General features: G+C 52.0%; 1 pseudogene; it reads left to right on the top strand.

Moving 5' to 3' along the window:
• The first annotated feature begins 1940 nt into the window (after positions 1 to 1940).
• LOC120596544 (uncharacterized) lies at positions 1941 to 2059 on the top strand (annotated as a pseudogene).
• The last annotated feature ends 13613 nt before the right edge of the window (positions 2060 to 15672 follow it).

Genomic DNA, 15672 nt, shown 5'->3' with positions numbered 1-15672 from the left:
AGCTGGGATTCGGGTTGGGGTTCAAAGATTTCCAGCCGCACATTTGGGTGATTAAGAAAAGAGGATGCTTAATTTCCGACTGGCTTTGTGTGCTCTGCCTGACACTTCGTACCGGCTTCCAAGACAGTTAATCTTTTCTTCCTCCAAAAAAAACACTCGCACATTTCCCTTATAAGTTGGCATGGTAAGAGGATATGGATGTTCATGTCTCAGGCTTCTGTAAGCCTCTGCATATATTCCGTTAGCAAAAAAATTGTCTCCTGAGGGGCCTGGCAATGGGACTGCTTGTCCCAGCGCCTTGGAAAACCGAAATGCCAGGGAGATCAGCCCAAATCGTCTTTGCTTGAGGACGTGCTGGGCTTCGTGGGGAACACGGATAAAGACGACTCGGGGACAGTAGGGCGAAGCTGTCCTCGTCCCCTCGTATTCATTTCTCCTAAGAGTTTATTCTGAATTTTTTAGATAGAGAAAAGTCAAAAGAAAACGAGCACCCTATTTATACCCTAAACAATATAAAAACATAGCTTCCGTTGAGGCAAATGTACATATTTTTGCACGCGTATTTTCCCCCGGACCGTTTAAAATAAGTAACGCACCCCCGGGGCCGGCGCTGCGTGGCGGTCTGTCTGCCGCCGCGTTTTCTTCGCGTGGTTATAAACGCGTTCACAATTTTGAGCTGCTTCTCCTTTTTGTTTAATTTTTCCCCCAAAGACCACATTTTTGTGTTTCATCTCGATTCTGGGAGAAGCCAGCCACAGAGAGGTGCGGTGCCTTGAAGCCTACTGCAGAGTGACCTGGGCGGGCATGTCAGGGGCCAGGGGGACCCGCTGACCGCCTTGAGCCGCCTCGCCTGGCCCTGGTCCCTGGAGAAGCCGCATCGGGGACTCGCGGGAGAGCGGGTCGGACCCAGGAAGAGAGGGCCCTGCTTGGTCAGTGTCCCCTCATCCCCCTCTACTGACCCAGCTGCGTGCTGCGGGAGGTGGAGCCCCGCCTCCTCAGGGTCCTGCTCCACGGTCACCACATGGGGACAGACGGCCAGGAATCAGGCACTGGTGGACATGATCTCCCACGGCGCTCACTGCGCATTTCCACGCCGCCCCCCACGGCCTCTGCGGGACACGTGACATGTGTCCTGTTTCTCCACGGACCCTGACACCAAAGTTCAATGCCTCTGCTGCACTGTGGCTTCAGCCCTTTGAAGGGTTCAAAGCGGACTTTCCTCGGTGTCTGCTCAGCGATGACTTTGTCCTGTGGCTTTCTCCTTCCTGAACTAGAGTCAGCAATTCAAGATCTGGACAGTGCAACGTGTCTGTGTCACAGGGGGACACGGGAGCAGTCAGGCGCTGGAGGGAATACACATTCGTAGAGCCATTCTGATGAAAAATCTTGGAAGACTTGGTCAAATTATAAGTAAACGGCACTTCTCATGGTTTTACGTTAAACTAAACTCTCAAACAGACCCAAAGCAGACGTTTTGGAAGCTGTCCTTTACAATGCTGTCCATGCTGGTGGAGAGGGGGAGTTGGGGGGCCTTGGCATCTACCCCTGAGGGGGGCAGTGGGGGCCCATGGTGGGCACACTGCGGAGGCCCACAGAACAGGTCGGATGTCGCTATGGTAATGTGAATGGGCCTCACAACTCGGCCGCTGACGTATGCCGTACAATGCATTTACGTAAATTAAAAATAATGCACATAACCCAACATCGCAGACCGTGCAAGGACAGATATGAACAAAAGGATGTGCGTGAACATGTACGAAACATGGGCTGTGGGAGCAGAGGAAGTGGGATTGGGGAATGAGAACACAAAAAATAAATAATAAAAACCCAAAAAATGACAGTCAGCCACCACTGCGTGGTGGATAGAGCGCTTTGCACAAATTAAAATTTTTAATCCTCAGAACAAACTGAAATGATCAAAGCTGTTATTATCTTAATTTTTCTACGGCCACGCCCCCCTGAACAAGCCCGATCCCCTCTGATCTCAGAAGCTAAGCAGGGTGGGGCCTGGTTAGTACTTGGATGGGAGACCGCCTAGGAAGACCAGGTGCCGTAGGCGTTAAAAATAAAAAGTTATTATTATCCTAATTTTACAAATGAGAAAACTAGAGCACAGAAAAGTGAAATCAGCAGGCCCAGATAATACAGGTAGTGAAGTGCCAAATAAATATGCAGATCGGTGGTGACAAACCAGCCATGAGCCAAGGAGAATGGCGAGCTCGGTCCTCTGTCCCTCAAGTTTAATAATAATAATAATAATAATAATAATAATAATATTAACAGTGGCCATAGCGAAAAATAGGCAAGAACTCGTATTTTTAGTGTTTATAGGAATTAGTATAATATAAGCACAAGCGAAGCAGCTGTTAAGAAGAGAAACTCCAGGTTACATTGACACCAACTGCGTAAGCGTTTGTTTCGCTCCATCGCGGGGTCTCGGTTGGATATACTTCAGCTCAATTCCCACCACGTTTTGTTTGGCTATGCTGTGTTTTTTCATTTTGCACTTAAACCAGTAGAAATGCAGCGAAGACGTGCGAGTCCGTGTTCGTGTCTTTAGACGCTAACGCCAGCGCTGTGTGGGTCGCTCCCCGTGCAGCCCGCGGGCCTGGGCTTGGTCAGTGGCCAGACCGAGTCACGGGTGGGAGAGAGGCGGGGGTTCTCTAGCCGCGTAGCTGGCTCTGGGGAAAGCTTGAGTTCTCCTAAAAGGGAGAAGGCGGAAACAGGACTTGGCAAATGTCATTCCTTACTTTCCTTCATTCAGAGGGAAGGGTCACTACTTATACAGCGGTCCCCACGCCCGCTGGCCCCAGGGCCCGGCGCTCCTATGGGAATCCAACGCCTGACGATCGGAGTCGGAGCCGAGGCGGTGATGCTGGCTCCGGGCAGCGGCTGCAGACACAGGTGGAGCTTCGCTCGCTCTCCGGCCACTCACCTCCTGCTGTGCAGCCCGGTTCCTCACAGGACAGGGGCTGGTTCCCGGAACAATCGAAAATTAGGGAAACTTGAGTGTCTTTCGGCCTCCTTTAAAGGTTTCGGACAGCATTTACAGCCCGAGGGATCGAAGCTGTCGCTCTGCCCTTACATTTGGCGTTCACCACACCCCGAGCCAGCGCCCATCACCCTGGACCCAGGCGCCATGGGAGCCTCGACGGCCGAGCCACGCGAGGAGTTCAGTGTGACGGCAGACGCCCCGGCACTCCCCGTGACGACGGAGCACCGCCCGGCACTGACAAACTCCCCCGACACTACAGCTTTCTATCCCACAAAACCTGCTGTAGCAAACGGAGGGGTCACAAAGCCACCGCCTGAGGAGCTCGGTTTAAGACCCGACGCCACTGCCACCCGCAAGCCGGCCAGCTCCGGGCTGTCTGAGCCCGAACCGCTTCTGTTTGGGACACTTGCGTGTCATTCAGCATGGGGGGCACTTTTAACAGCATGAAGACGGACCCAAGGCACAGTGGCTGAAAACGGCGTGTCCGCTTGAATCCCCTGGAGGCTCCGCTCTGCGTCACTCTCATTAAGGACCTGAGTGGACACTGCAGCCAGTCCTGGCCAGTCTCTGGCAGCGGGAGAGGGAAAAGGGGCTGAACCCTGCTACTCCAGTACACGCACGGCACTGCCCTGTGCATGTCGTCGGCCAAAGTAAAGCACAAAGAAACGATCGTCCTCACCTGACCCTGGAGGCGAGATTCGGAAATATTTACTAAGTGGCCCTAAGGACCGCCATAGGCACAGCTGTCAATAAAATTTATCTTAAAAAGAGCTGCTCGGATGGAGGCAATCTTACTGCAGTATGTCCCTCAAATGAATTTTTTAAAAATGATTTTCAGGACGAGGTGCAAGGGAAATATTTGTATTCGTCTTTTTTATATTTCTTTTGTTTGCATTTGCCACAATGCGCGCTTTTCACGATCTGGCGATCGAGCCTCTCGCTGCTGGCAGTGCCACCAAAGGTCCTCTCTGAGGCCCCCATCGCGAGGAGGTCTGTCTTCATGGGCAATGATGGGCACTTGGCCATTCGATAAAAACGGATACGGAATTTATAATAGGCAACACAATAAGACATTGATCCTTAGAACAATATTCAACTTTTAGAAATCCCGACAGAGCCGAGCTGTTGGCAGGAGAGCGTAAAAACGCCACGTCACCCCAACCGGTTCTCACCTAACTGTGTGCCGGCCACAGCCTGCAGAGGCGGCCACTCGGTCACAAGCTGGGTGACTAGCCGCGCTCTGAATTAATTTTCCATTCTCGCTTGCGTGGATTTTCACGCAAAAAGACTCTTGCTTTGAAATGCCCGAGGAGGGAGCGGGGACGGCTCCCCACCCCCCCCAACCCCGTCTCTGCACACCCCCAAGACACAGCAGCCGTGAGCCCGGTCAGAGGCCGGGTGGCCGTCGTGGGTCCTGCGGAGCCGCGGACGCACTTACACCGAGTGTGCAGCTCTGCTCGGAGCTGTGCCCTCTGCCCTCAGCGCCCCGGGCATCTGCGGTCTCCTGGTCCCGATTTCCGCCCTCCGCTCCCCGAGCTCCAAGGTCTCGGCCGCCTCAGACAGTCGCTTTCCGGGACGCCCTCGTGCTTCCCTCCCGTCATTCCATTCTGAAGCGTCGGTTGGATAGTTCTTCACAGGAGACGCTTCTGTTTATGCGGCTGCTGTGCGCTCCCCGGCCTCCGACCGGCCTCCGACTGATATAGACGCCAAATGCGAAAATACGGGCGAGATTTGCAAACATCATAAATCAATGTGTCACCGAAGGACAGCTATGATTAGGATTTTAGCCTCCTTCTCCCAGCATGGTCTACGGATAAATGTTGTTTGAGAACGACACGCGTTGTCAGGACTGTATGTAAAAACAAGAGCCCATTCTTCCGATTCGTCGTCAGATAGTCGCGGATATACACTCAGCGAGGCAGAGTGGTGCGCATAGGACGTTTCGTAAATATACTTCGTCATGCGCGTTATTCGAAACTTTCATGGGAGACCCCGTGACGCAGCGCAGAGGTACAGGCCGTCGCACCCCAAGGCAACCGGTACGGAGGTCGTGAGAGTGGGTGAGACGCTGACTGGACGCCCGGCGTGAGACGGAGAAGCAAAGAGCCAGGAGCACCGTCAGGGTGCTTCTCGCCTGAGGACCTGTGCTGCGGCTTCCTGCCCCGAGCATCAGCGGGACGGAATTATTGAACGGTGTCACGTGACTCGACTGGCACTTCCAGTGATGCCAGCCAGGTAGGTGTGGGTGCGGGGCCAGGTGACGCCGGCCGGGTAGGTGTGGGTGCGGGGCCAGGTGACGCCGGCCGGGTAGGTGTGGGTGCGGGCCAGGCTTGCAGAGCTGCTCCAGTGTCATCTGGCACCTCTGAGACACAGGCACCTGGACGGGGTTAGACATACAAGCCATGCGGTGCGGCCAGCCTCTCTACAGGACGCGGGGGAAGGAAAGGGACAAGGTGGGGACAGCTGGCTGTCATGAGGTGGGGCTGACACCTGCACCAGGAGAAGCAGAAGGGGGGGGTCGGGAGGAAGAGCCTCAGGCTCCTGCGCGGTGTGGGACAATCTTGGCCACGCCCCTGGGGAGTCTGTGAGTGCAGCGCAATGTGGAAGCCGAGGTGTGCATGGTGCTCAGCGTGTGACCCGCGCCCGGCCGGCACCCGTCAAAGTCCGATGAAGGGGTAGGACACAGCCCCCGACTGGCGCAGGTTTTGCTGACCGTAACGTGTTTTCTAACCACAAGCACTTGTCTGTTATTAAGACTCAGTAACAGGTAAACGTAGGAGGAAGGGCTGTGATGACCGGACTCACCGCCCCGAACGCTGTTGTGCTCCGCGGGGGGCTCTGCCACGCCTTCCTCCGCGTCCTCCCCCGGGTCAGCGCCACGTGGCTGTGTCCGCGCGGGCTGCAGTCCGGCTCGCTGCCCGTTTCACATGCTCCCCGCGTGCACGGCCGCCGCGGAAGGCTCGGCGGCGGCTACACAGAGCTCTTCGCCCCGGGGACCGGGACGGGGGAGGCCGTTTGTGCTGCTTCTCCCACGACGGAAACGCGAAACTCTCCGTTTCGGTGTGTTTTCTCCCTCACGTGCGACGCCACCCAGGTCAGACGGCTCCCCGCACGTCTTCACCGACATCCGACCCCTTCGTCCCGGATCGCTCACCGTTTTGTCATGCGAAAGAATTTGGCTCTTCCTTAGCTGATGCCCCATAGTTTAGACCTCCAAACCCGTCTTGATGCCTTAGAACCATCTGCTCTCCTTGGAAGACAAGCATCTGACCCACGCCTGCCCCTGGGGAGTCCACGCCCCCAAGTCACGCTCTCGCATACACGAAGTTCTCCCCCAGAGACCCGATCGGGAACGAGATCCACGTTTATGTTCTAACACACGTAACATTTCACTCTCTGATTTCCATAAAACACACTGCAGATGCCATTCCGGCTCAATAAGGACGGACGATCTCTCGTTCGCTGGGATGCTGTGCAATTTCTTTAATAACTCTACTTGGGAAAAGCACGTCCTATGTGTATATTTGCTATTCCTTAACGAATAGCTTTTGTGCATTACTATTTTGGGGGGTGGGGGCCATGCGCACATTATATTTTTTGTTATGATAAATTCATAGATTTGGGATTTCGAGACAGGTTTTATCAATCGATACGCTCGCCAACAGAAGGGAAGTGAGCCATCTCTCTTCATTCTAAAATCGACTTGGCTCGTCCTCACGGTGCGAGCTCCCACACGGCATTCAGATGTTTCCTTCAAGGACAAACACGGATATGCTCCTATTTGGATTGACGTATCATTGGAGCGATACACAACTGTGGTGAAAATTCCTATCTTGATGCTGAGCGTTACAAGTTTTCTCCGTAAAGGTCTCACGCAGCTTCCGGTACACGTGTCGCTGTTGGTTTCCTGGCTGCATAACACGCTGCCATCGCGTAGTGGATCGGGCGCCCGCACGGGGTTGCCGGGCCCTGTGCTCGCAGCCTCACCGGGCTGAAGCACGGAGGCCACTCTGTTCCAACATTTCTGTGGAAGCGGCTGGTGCGACAGGCTCGTCCCAGGGTGTGGCCCGCTGACCCCAGCCCACAGCCCGCGCCTCTCCCACGGGTCCCGCTGCTCCGGATAACATCTTCTCTGTTAAATTTGGTGAGACCGAGGAGTTAACGATGTGCAAATAATAATGTCTCAATTAGGTATTCTATTCCCAGATTTCCATCCTTCTAACTTCCGTGTTTAAGTCAACTTCTATACCTCGTGTCGGGCAATTTATACAAATGACTATAGACCCAAATCTCTACTAATCCGCCACTTGATAACATAAAAATTTGCTTGTAGGCATGTGAACATTTCTCTGAGGATATTAAGTACGGGATTTTGATTAAAAATATAATATTCAAAGAAAATATGACCTTGCTCCTGCATTTATAAAATATCAGCATTCTCTATAATTGGAATGAAAATGATGAAATATGAGGTATTACTTTCACAGCACAGTACAGACTAGAAAAATGGTAAATCTTTGCTTTATATGTCATTACACCTAGTTCCAATTTTTTCCTTTGCAGTTTTATTATGTTGATTTATAGAAATGTATCAAACTTGGATCACCCCTGGAAATGCTAATCTAATCAGCTTTAATTCCTTTGATATGTAGAAGAACCTTATTAATCATAGCAAACTAATCTGTGTTACTTTAACTATCTAAAGCCTTCTGTGGACTCTACAATGTATCCTAGAATTAATTAGCTCAGCTTCTGTTCCAACAATCCGGCCAGCTTTTCTGGGAAGGTTACAGTGTTTAACATTTTGATATTTCACAGTAAATTATCCGCCCCTTCAATATGCCAAACACATTTAATGAAATTGTAAAGTTGAAGTTTATAAAACTTTCTAAAGTTTTTCCTCTTAATATTCGAAACCTAGAGCTTTTATTACAGATAGGAAAAAGCTATAGAAAAATCTAAACCCAAGAGTTCAAGAGCCATATTTACCAGAAACATGCATTTAACTTAAAGTGAGTAGGAGATAAATATGCGGTATTTGTCTTTAAGTGTCAGTTCTTCTAAATGTCTCAAAACAAACTGAATCGGGGGACAAAGTTGTCGAGCTCCGTGTAAATATGGAGAGCTGCATTTGTTTTCTAAGTCATGTTTTCGTTTTTCATGGTGGGGGTGGGGCTGAGTGTAATGAAGAGTGATAAATGGGTTTGGGGAGGCATTAAGGGAAATGTTTAAAATCAATATTCGATGACCATCGCAGACCTACAATATGCCACTATGTTAAACATACATCCTCACATTTAATCCTCATAATAATCGTATTCTTCTCGCCCGTTTTAGAAACACAAAATCACTTGCCCAGAGTCAGAGATCAATCTTTGACCAGATCAGAATTTTGACCACGTCTATCTCATACGGTGACACCAGTTGCCACCTCTCTCGGAGACTGTCGCCGTGAAGAGGAGAGGAGATCGAGCCTTGAGCGCAGCCAGACGTTCGGTTGGAAATCCTGGCACATAGTCACGGGTCACAGGAACCCACCTGCCTCAAACCCACCGCGGCTGCAAACGACCTCCCCGAGCTGTTTACGTTGCCATTCGTGTTACCGACAGAATTCATTCCCTGAAACTTTATTTTGCTTTGCGATCTGATGATTCGAGGAAGCGCTCTTCCGACCCGCCGCCTCTCCACGGCTGCCAACGACCTCCCCAAGGTCGCTGCTGCTTTGCTCACAAACGGGCGAGGACAGGACTCGAAGTCAAGCGTTTATCCCAGATCCACTATTTTTGTCCTCAGAGATTAAGCGAAGCTTCTCTCGTTGACATTTCATATTGATTACCACTTAAAAATTTTTAGCTATTTTTCTGCAGCCATACGATAGGTGTTATTTCGCAAACCCTAGCACGCTGAGACTGCTCAGAAAAGTTCAGTGTACGAATAACGATTTTTTTCATGAACTCAACTGTTAAAGGGATGAATAAATTAAAGAAAAAAATCTCGAATAGATGCAAAAAAAAAAAATGAAAATTATTCCTGAGGGCGAATCGCTTAATTGTGTGTGAAGCCAATAAAAGTCTTCTAGTTGAGTGTTTGAGGGGCTTAAGCTCCACCACTGTCTCTCTTTTATGACCTTTTACGAGTCCACGAACAGAGCCTATCACGCCGGTCTTTCGAGTTCTAGCTGAATCTACTTTCTGTTACTCCATGACTGCCAGAGAGAGGTCGTTCCGAAAATTGAGTGAGGGGAGGTGGAAATTCTCCTGGACGAGCAGCAAGGAGAAGAGCGGTAACTCCAGACCCCAGGAAGTTCGTAAAAACACTTTCTGTTATTTTCATTAGAATCACAGAGCGTTCCAGAGCAAACGTCGGCTTTAGGAGACAGCGTGCGGTGAGGACAAGTCGAAGACAACAATAAAACACTGAAATTCAACGGAGAAGCGACTCGTGCAGAAGGTGTGAGAGAATATTGTAAAAGTCCGATGTTTTTCGAATTAAAGGATTACTTTTAGTGCAAATAAAATTGTCCTGTGTGCACATTGTCGTTACACCTGGCGACAGATTTGTATCACTTCTGCTCGAGAATTTAGGGGTGAGCCACAGGCGACACCACGGCAAGGTCAGACTCAGAAACAAAACTCAGTTGTGACACGGGGATTTGTTTTAATCAAATTAGATCACTAAAGACGAAGAAAAACGTGCTGTTGGTGAAACCAGGGACTCCGTTTTGACGAATGAGGATACGATGACCGGCATTTCAAGGCATCGCCCGTCCGGAAGGAATGAAAATCGGCCCAAGGCTCTGGGTTTAGTCAGATGGTGGTGACCGAACCATTCCTGAGACTTGCCTGGGAAGCGAATCTGCTCAGCTTCGTGGTTTTCACGAACAAGCACAGTCGGCGGCCAAGATTCGAGTCGACATGGGATACACGATTATGGCGTGAAATCGTGGAATTAAACCCCTCCCTCTGCTTTAGGAAGAGCGGAGTCAGCTGCCGAGCACGGCCAGGATGACAGCGGACGTGAACGTGAAAACAACGCGTGAGCGGCGAGCCGCGAGGACGAGCACCCTGAGCTCCCCCCTCGGCCTCGGCCATGTCCTTCGGCGAACGAATACGGGACCCAGTCGAGCAGAGAGCGTCGTGCCCGGGCTGTCCTCTCCAGCTGGAGCAGGGAAGAGGTGCCTTCCTGCTGGTGACACGGGGGACGCCGGCCCGCGAAGAAGCCGGCGCGCCAGGCTGCAGCTGGCCCGCCGAAGGGAGCAGACGAGAGACGGAGCAGAGTCCCCGTCCTGCGCCGCCTTCCAGGCCCACGGCGGCACCGGCGTCTCCCAGTTCCGCCACCCAGCCGGTGGTCACCGTCGTACCAAGCTCATCCGAGCGACGGTTCTGCCACTTATAACCGAACAATTCTGACTGTGAATTTAAAATTGGTTTATTTACCTCCAGATTGCCAGAGTAAAGAACATGGGTCAATGATATAACACACAAAAAGCGAAATTTTGAAAGCGAAGTTATCCGTGTCTTAGGCTAAAAACAGAATAACAATGTCTAAAAGGAAGGTCGACTTTACCTGTCACTGAAATTATTTTAAGTGGAACACTCTCTGAGAAAATCTGATTTGGTAAAATAAAAAGAAAGAAAAAAAAAAGAAAGAAAGAAAAGTCCAACTAATGTTTAAAAATGAGTCAGCGCAAATGGATATACTGTGTGAATGTAAATTTTTTAAAAACCAGATGTAGCAATATCATTGAAAAGCAGAGTACATTTTGGCATAAAAATGGAAGTGAGTAAAACAATCATTTTTATTGATAAAAGGTGCAATGAAAATATTCCCATAAACATTTATATTCCGTTCAATTTTACTTAGAAATACATAAAGCAAATATTTGGGGGGAAGTTCAGGGAAAGGCTGGTGGAAACCCAACAGGAACACAGACGTTACCACAGCACTCTCATTCTTGGAAAAATCAAAAAGCAAATTCAAGGCGATTTTAACAATGTAAGTGTAAAGACCGTTCACGGGTGCGTATATTTCGATCTAAAACCTTTCGAGCTGAGCGGGACACGGGAGTGACACCTTTAAAGGCAGGAAGTCCCGGTGCGTGAAGTTTGCTCAGCTCGCTGAGGACGGACACTGGGCTTCAGCCGCCATTTCCCAGCGGCAGAGGCGGAGGACGGTGAGCGCTCGGCCACTCACCTGCGCGTCGTCACGACCCCGCGTCTGCCTTTTCTCATGAAGAAGCGGTCCCTGAAGTTTTGCCTTTTCTGGGTGACGGTTGTTTAGATTTAAAAAGCTCACGAAACCCTTCTCTAAGGGAACTGCAGGGCGAATCTCTCCTAGTCAGGGTCCCAGCGCAGGGCCAAGCCGCGGTGACGAAACGAGCCTTGACGCTAACCGCTGGGTGCCGGACACCGGGTTTGCCAGGGGCCGGCAGAGCCGTCGACGTGCCTGTCCCCTGCCCTGGGAGGCAGGCCGGCTGCCGGGAGAAACACACGCAGGCAAGCTCCGGGCGAAGCTGACAGCCACCTTCACCGCGATGCGTGGAGGGGACGCTTCCGCGTGGGGACCGCCTCGTGCCGCTCACCTGGCTCGGCTGTCACGAGCCCAGACGCGGCGCCACGCTCATCAATACCAACGTCATCTGTGGTCGTCCTTGTCACCGGGGCTCCGGGGGAAGGGTCGTGACCTCCCTGGCATGTCATGCTGGCCAGCAGGTCAGCCCAGGACCGGACGGTAGAACCATGGCCGAACGAAGGCCTGCCGAAGCTCCTGCGTGTGTGGACACTGAGACAGAGCCGCATGTATTAGAAGGTGGCGGAAACACGGGGTGTTCGATGTTAATCGATCTCGTGGGCCGACGAGCTTCCCGCCATCACTGGGGCCACGCGCCTCGGCGAGGGCACAGCAGGGACCGCGAAGGAAAGGGCACGGTCGCGTCCCCGTGGACTGGGCCAGCTCTGCTCTCATGAGGCCGGGGACGCAGATCAGCAGACGTCTGCAGGGCGCGCCACACCCAGGTGGGTGGTTTATAAACAGCGCAGACCAGCGTGAGGCTGACTCAGCTTTGTGGGTGGGAATCGCAGCAACTGCACCCTCTTCTTTTTCTCAAAAAGCCCGTCGAGAACTTAAACCCACCTGGAAGTTGGCATCTCCAGGTGGATCGCTCCCGGCGTGCGCGTGCGCTCACTTCAAAGACACGATTTACTGACTTCGCAGACCCACGCGGCCGCCTCGTCACCCCACGGACGGCTGGGAGGAGCCCACGCCTGCTCCGGGGCATCCATGTGGCGTGACGGTCCACCTTCCTCCCGGGGACATCAAACGCGGCCAGCTCTTTCGCAGACTCGTTTTGCGCGCCGCCCCGGAATCCCGCGGTTTGAGCACACGCCTCCTCTCCTCCCGCAGAGAGGACACGGGGACACGCGGAGCAGAGCCATCCTTGGACCCCACCGGACAGCCCGGAAAAAGCGAGTGGAGACCACGAACCGCAAAACGTCTCCCAAACGTGACTGACTGCTAGGATAGCGCCTGAAACGTGCGGCTTTTAGCTATTTTCACCCCAGAAACATCGGAAATCCTAAATGTTCTCTGACAGGAAGTCATGTAAGTTGTCATCCTTCCACTGTGGGACGCAGACGTCATTAAAAGGAAGTTTGGAAATAACTTTAACGGTTTAAAAAATATACACTACATAAAAATAAGTGAACATATGAGTTAAGACATTTATAACCTTTCATTCCTGATACGTTAAATAAATGTACATTCCTACATAGAAGAAAATTCGATAAAACATTAACAGTATGGGTTTCAAGGAGTTTTTCTCTTCTCTGATTTTTTCTATTTTCCATGAGCATTATTTTATAACTAAGAAAAATATGACCAAAAAAATGATTTCATTTGTGATACCCAATTTTTAATCCAAAAATGCCTTTAAGAAATATTTCATACAAATACATATGCTTTTCAAAACGGTTTTAGTGGTTTCTAAGGAAAGAGAATAACATAAAACCATCGCTGTTAATTGGTGGGAAATCAGCAGGTTCAGAACAGTACATCCTTGGAAAATGGAAGCTGAACATTTTTTAGACTTCTACTCTACACCGTAATAATTACTTTACATTTTTCACAGGGTAATTAAGGCCCACGGGCGGGGCATTCTTAGCAGCTGACGGCTCCCGGGGTTAACTGCCAAGGGTGAGCCGTTCGTTCCTGCTGAATTCTATAAGATCAATTTAGTTCTCATTTTACAAAGCAGAAGTGTCTTTCAGTGAACACAGTCCTGAATATTTGCTCATAAAATAAATGACGGAATACTTTACCCTATTATTTTAGTATCTTGTATAACATCAGAGATGCGCACGCTTCGCCGGTCCTTGGTGACGAGTGGAGGTGAGCGTTCACGTCACCCAGGGAGCCGCGACGAGAAAGCGGCAGGGTCCCCCCCACCGGCAGGCTGGCGTGTGCAGCGCCCCTAAAAATCCCTGCGGCATGCGGCTAAGTGTCGACACCCTAAAAGAGCGCTGGCTTTTTATTCGTTCGAAGACATTAAACCTAGAAAATCACTGCAGGGAACTGTCCTCTTTACTGTGTGGCTCTAACGCTTTCTCAGGAAGCCTGCGCCGAAACGTCTGTGCTCTTGCATGGAGCTGGGACTAGGGGCTCAGGGACCTGCATTACAGCGAGTCCGCCCGAGTTTATCTGATGGTTCCCGGAAGGGCCGATCTCCTTTCAGTGAAAACAGAAAGGCGCCCAGAGAATCTCCTCCGTCTCATAAATCACCGTCGCAGCCAAAGCGAACCTATTGTGCACAGCCCAGCCTCTGTTCGCGGAAAGAAAGTCTTCATCTGAGCCTGGACGGGGGCAGTTCAGACACGTTCACAGGGGCCCGTCTCTCGTTAATGCATCAAGAAAGAATTCTGGTCCTGAGCTTTCGGTGACGTTCTGAGCATGGAGGGACTTGCTCGGCAGTTTGTGCTGTCCACCGACAATTTGCTCTGGGGCACGCTCAGAAGTTCGTACTGTCATTTAGGGTGATGAGGGATCATGAAGACAGCTTAGATGTGACATTCCTAAATCACTCACATTCGAATGGAGCAAATGGAAGCTCACTGTCAGAAGCGGTAACATCTCGTGACGTAAGTGGCAAACGGCTGTGGTCGAGCTCTGGTTCTGAGATGGATGTGTAACTATTTCATCTTATTTGGGTTAACGTCTCACAATACAAATCATCTCCCTGGACTGCGCTTGGAAAAGCGATTCACACAAATCCTCAGTCTCTTCGTCCCCCGGCAAAGGAAATCGTTGCCTGTTTGTTATTTGGCTCATTCTTAGCCTGGTGTCGGAAGCCCTGACTGACACTAGACCCCGTCATCACGCAACACTTTTTCAGGAGGGGTGTGAGTGCGGCCACGGATGCGAGAGGGGGTGGCAGAGACCGTGGAGGACCTTTCAAGACCGTTGTAACGGTTTCAGCTGCACTCTAAGCGGCCAGGAGAACGACGGACGGAGTTTAGAGGCTGTGGCTGAGGGACGCCGGAGCCCGGAGCCCGTGGCACCCGCCCCGGGGCACCGGCCGACCTGTCCGCACGGCGACGGCAGGAGAACAGCCAGGAGCAGATGCCGGTCGGGCACGGTGAGGGCGGCAGTCGCCGGCCAGACTCCGGCTGTGCCATATTCCAGAAGAAGAGCCAACTAGATGGTCTGGCGTGAAGGAAGAACAAAGCTCAGACCAGCAGACGGACGTCTGGCGTGAGCCACCAGCTCGGCCGTAGAGAGGCAGGACGTTAGAGGATAATCAGGTGTTTTGAACAGGCTAATCTGGAGACGCCCACTGTGTAGACAGCACAGCTGTGTGGGCAGCTGGACTCGAGTCCTCCGTTTAGGGGAGGGGCCTATGCTGAAGGTCAAACGTGTGCCCACCCAGAATGCAGGCAGTGCCGGGGGAATGACATGGAACAAATCGCTAAGAAAATTAGTGTAAGAGAGAAGAGGATTAGGCACTGTGACTCGTGTCCCTCTGGAGGAGAGACGAGGTGAGCAGACTGGGCAGGCGCATCTAGCGAGAGAAGTTAAGTGCACGAGGCGTCAGGGAGGGGACTGGAAATCTGCAGCCAACGGTGTCCCGGCGTCAAAGTGAAAACTAGGGTACGCTGGTGGCAGCCACGCCAAACGCCGCCCGCAGACCGAGTGAGCCGGGAAGTGGCCGTGGGACTCGGCGCAGTCCCATGGGGAGGCCGTTCGTGGACACTGTCCTCCCAGTGGGTTTTGCTGGGACGGAGAGCGGAGACAGGGTAAGGCCGGGGAGGGGACAAGCGCGTTCGGTTTGTCCGTTGCGGTTGCTGTTCTTAAGTCAGGAGGAATTAAAGCGATGGTCGTGAGAGCAGGAGTCAGCGTGACAGACTGGGCGCAGCGGCCGGGGACGGGCCACTCCGGTGGGAGTGAGGCCCTCGGGCAGGCCGTGGGTGGGGGGAGGTCCCGCCCCGACGGACGGCGGGCTGCGTCCGGCGCTGCCAGGAGCTCGGGCAGAGTCTTTTCTATCCTATTCATCTTCCCAGTGGATTAGGGAGCAAATCGTCTGTGAGCACGAGGGTGGAGGACGAGGCGAACACAGCTCGAGGAGGGAGGGGAGAGATTCCGAAGCCTCCCAGATCGAGAGCGACAGGTCGAAGGGACGCGGGAAC

Source organism: Pteropus medius, unplaced genomic scaffold (genome assembly GCF_902729225.1).
Source record: "Pteropus medius unplaced genomic scaffold, Ma_sr-lr_union100, whole genome shotgun sequence".
In the NCBI taxonomy this organism is placed as follows: Eukaryota; Metazoa; Chordata; class Mammalia; order Chiroptera; family Pteropodidae; genus Pteropus; species Pteropus medius.
Note: the sequence above shows the minus strand (reverse complement) of the source record. Positions and strands in the feature narration are given on the sequence as shown.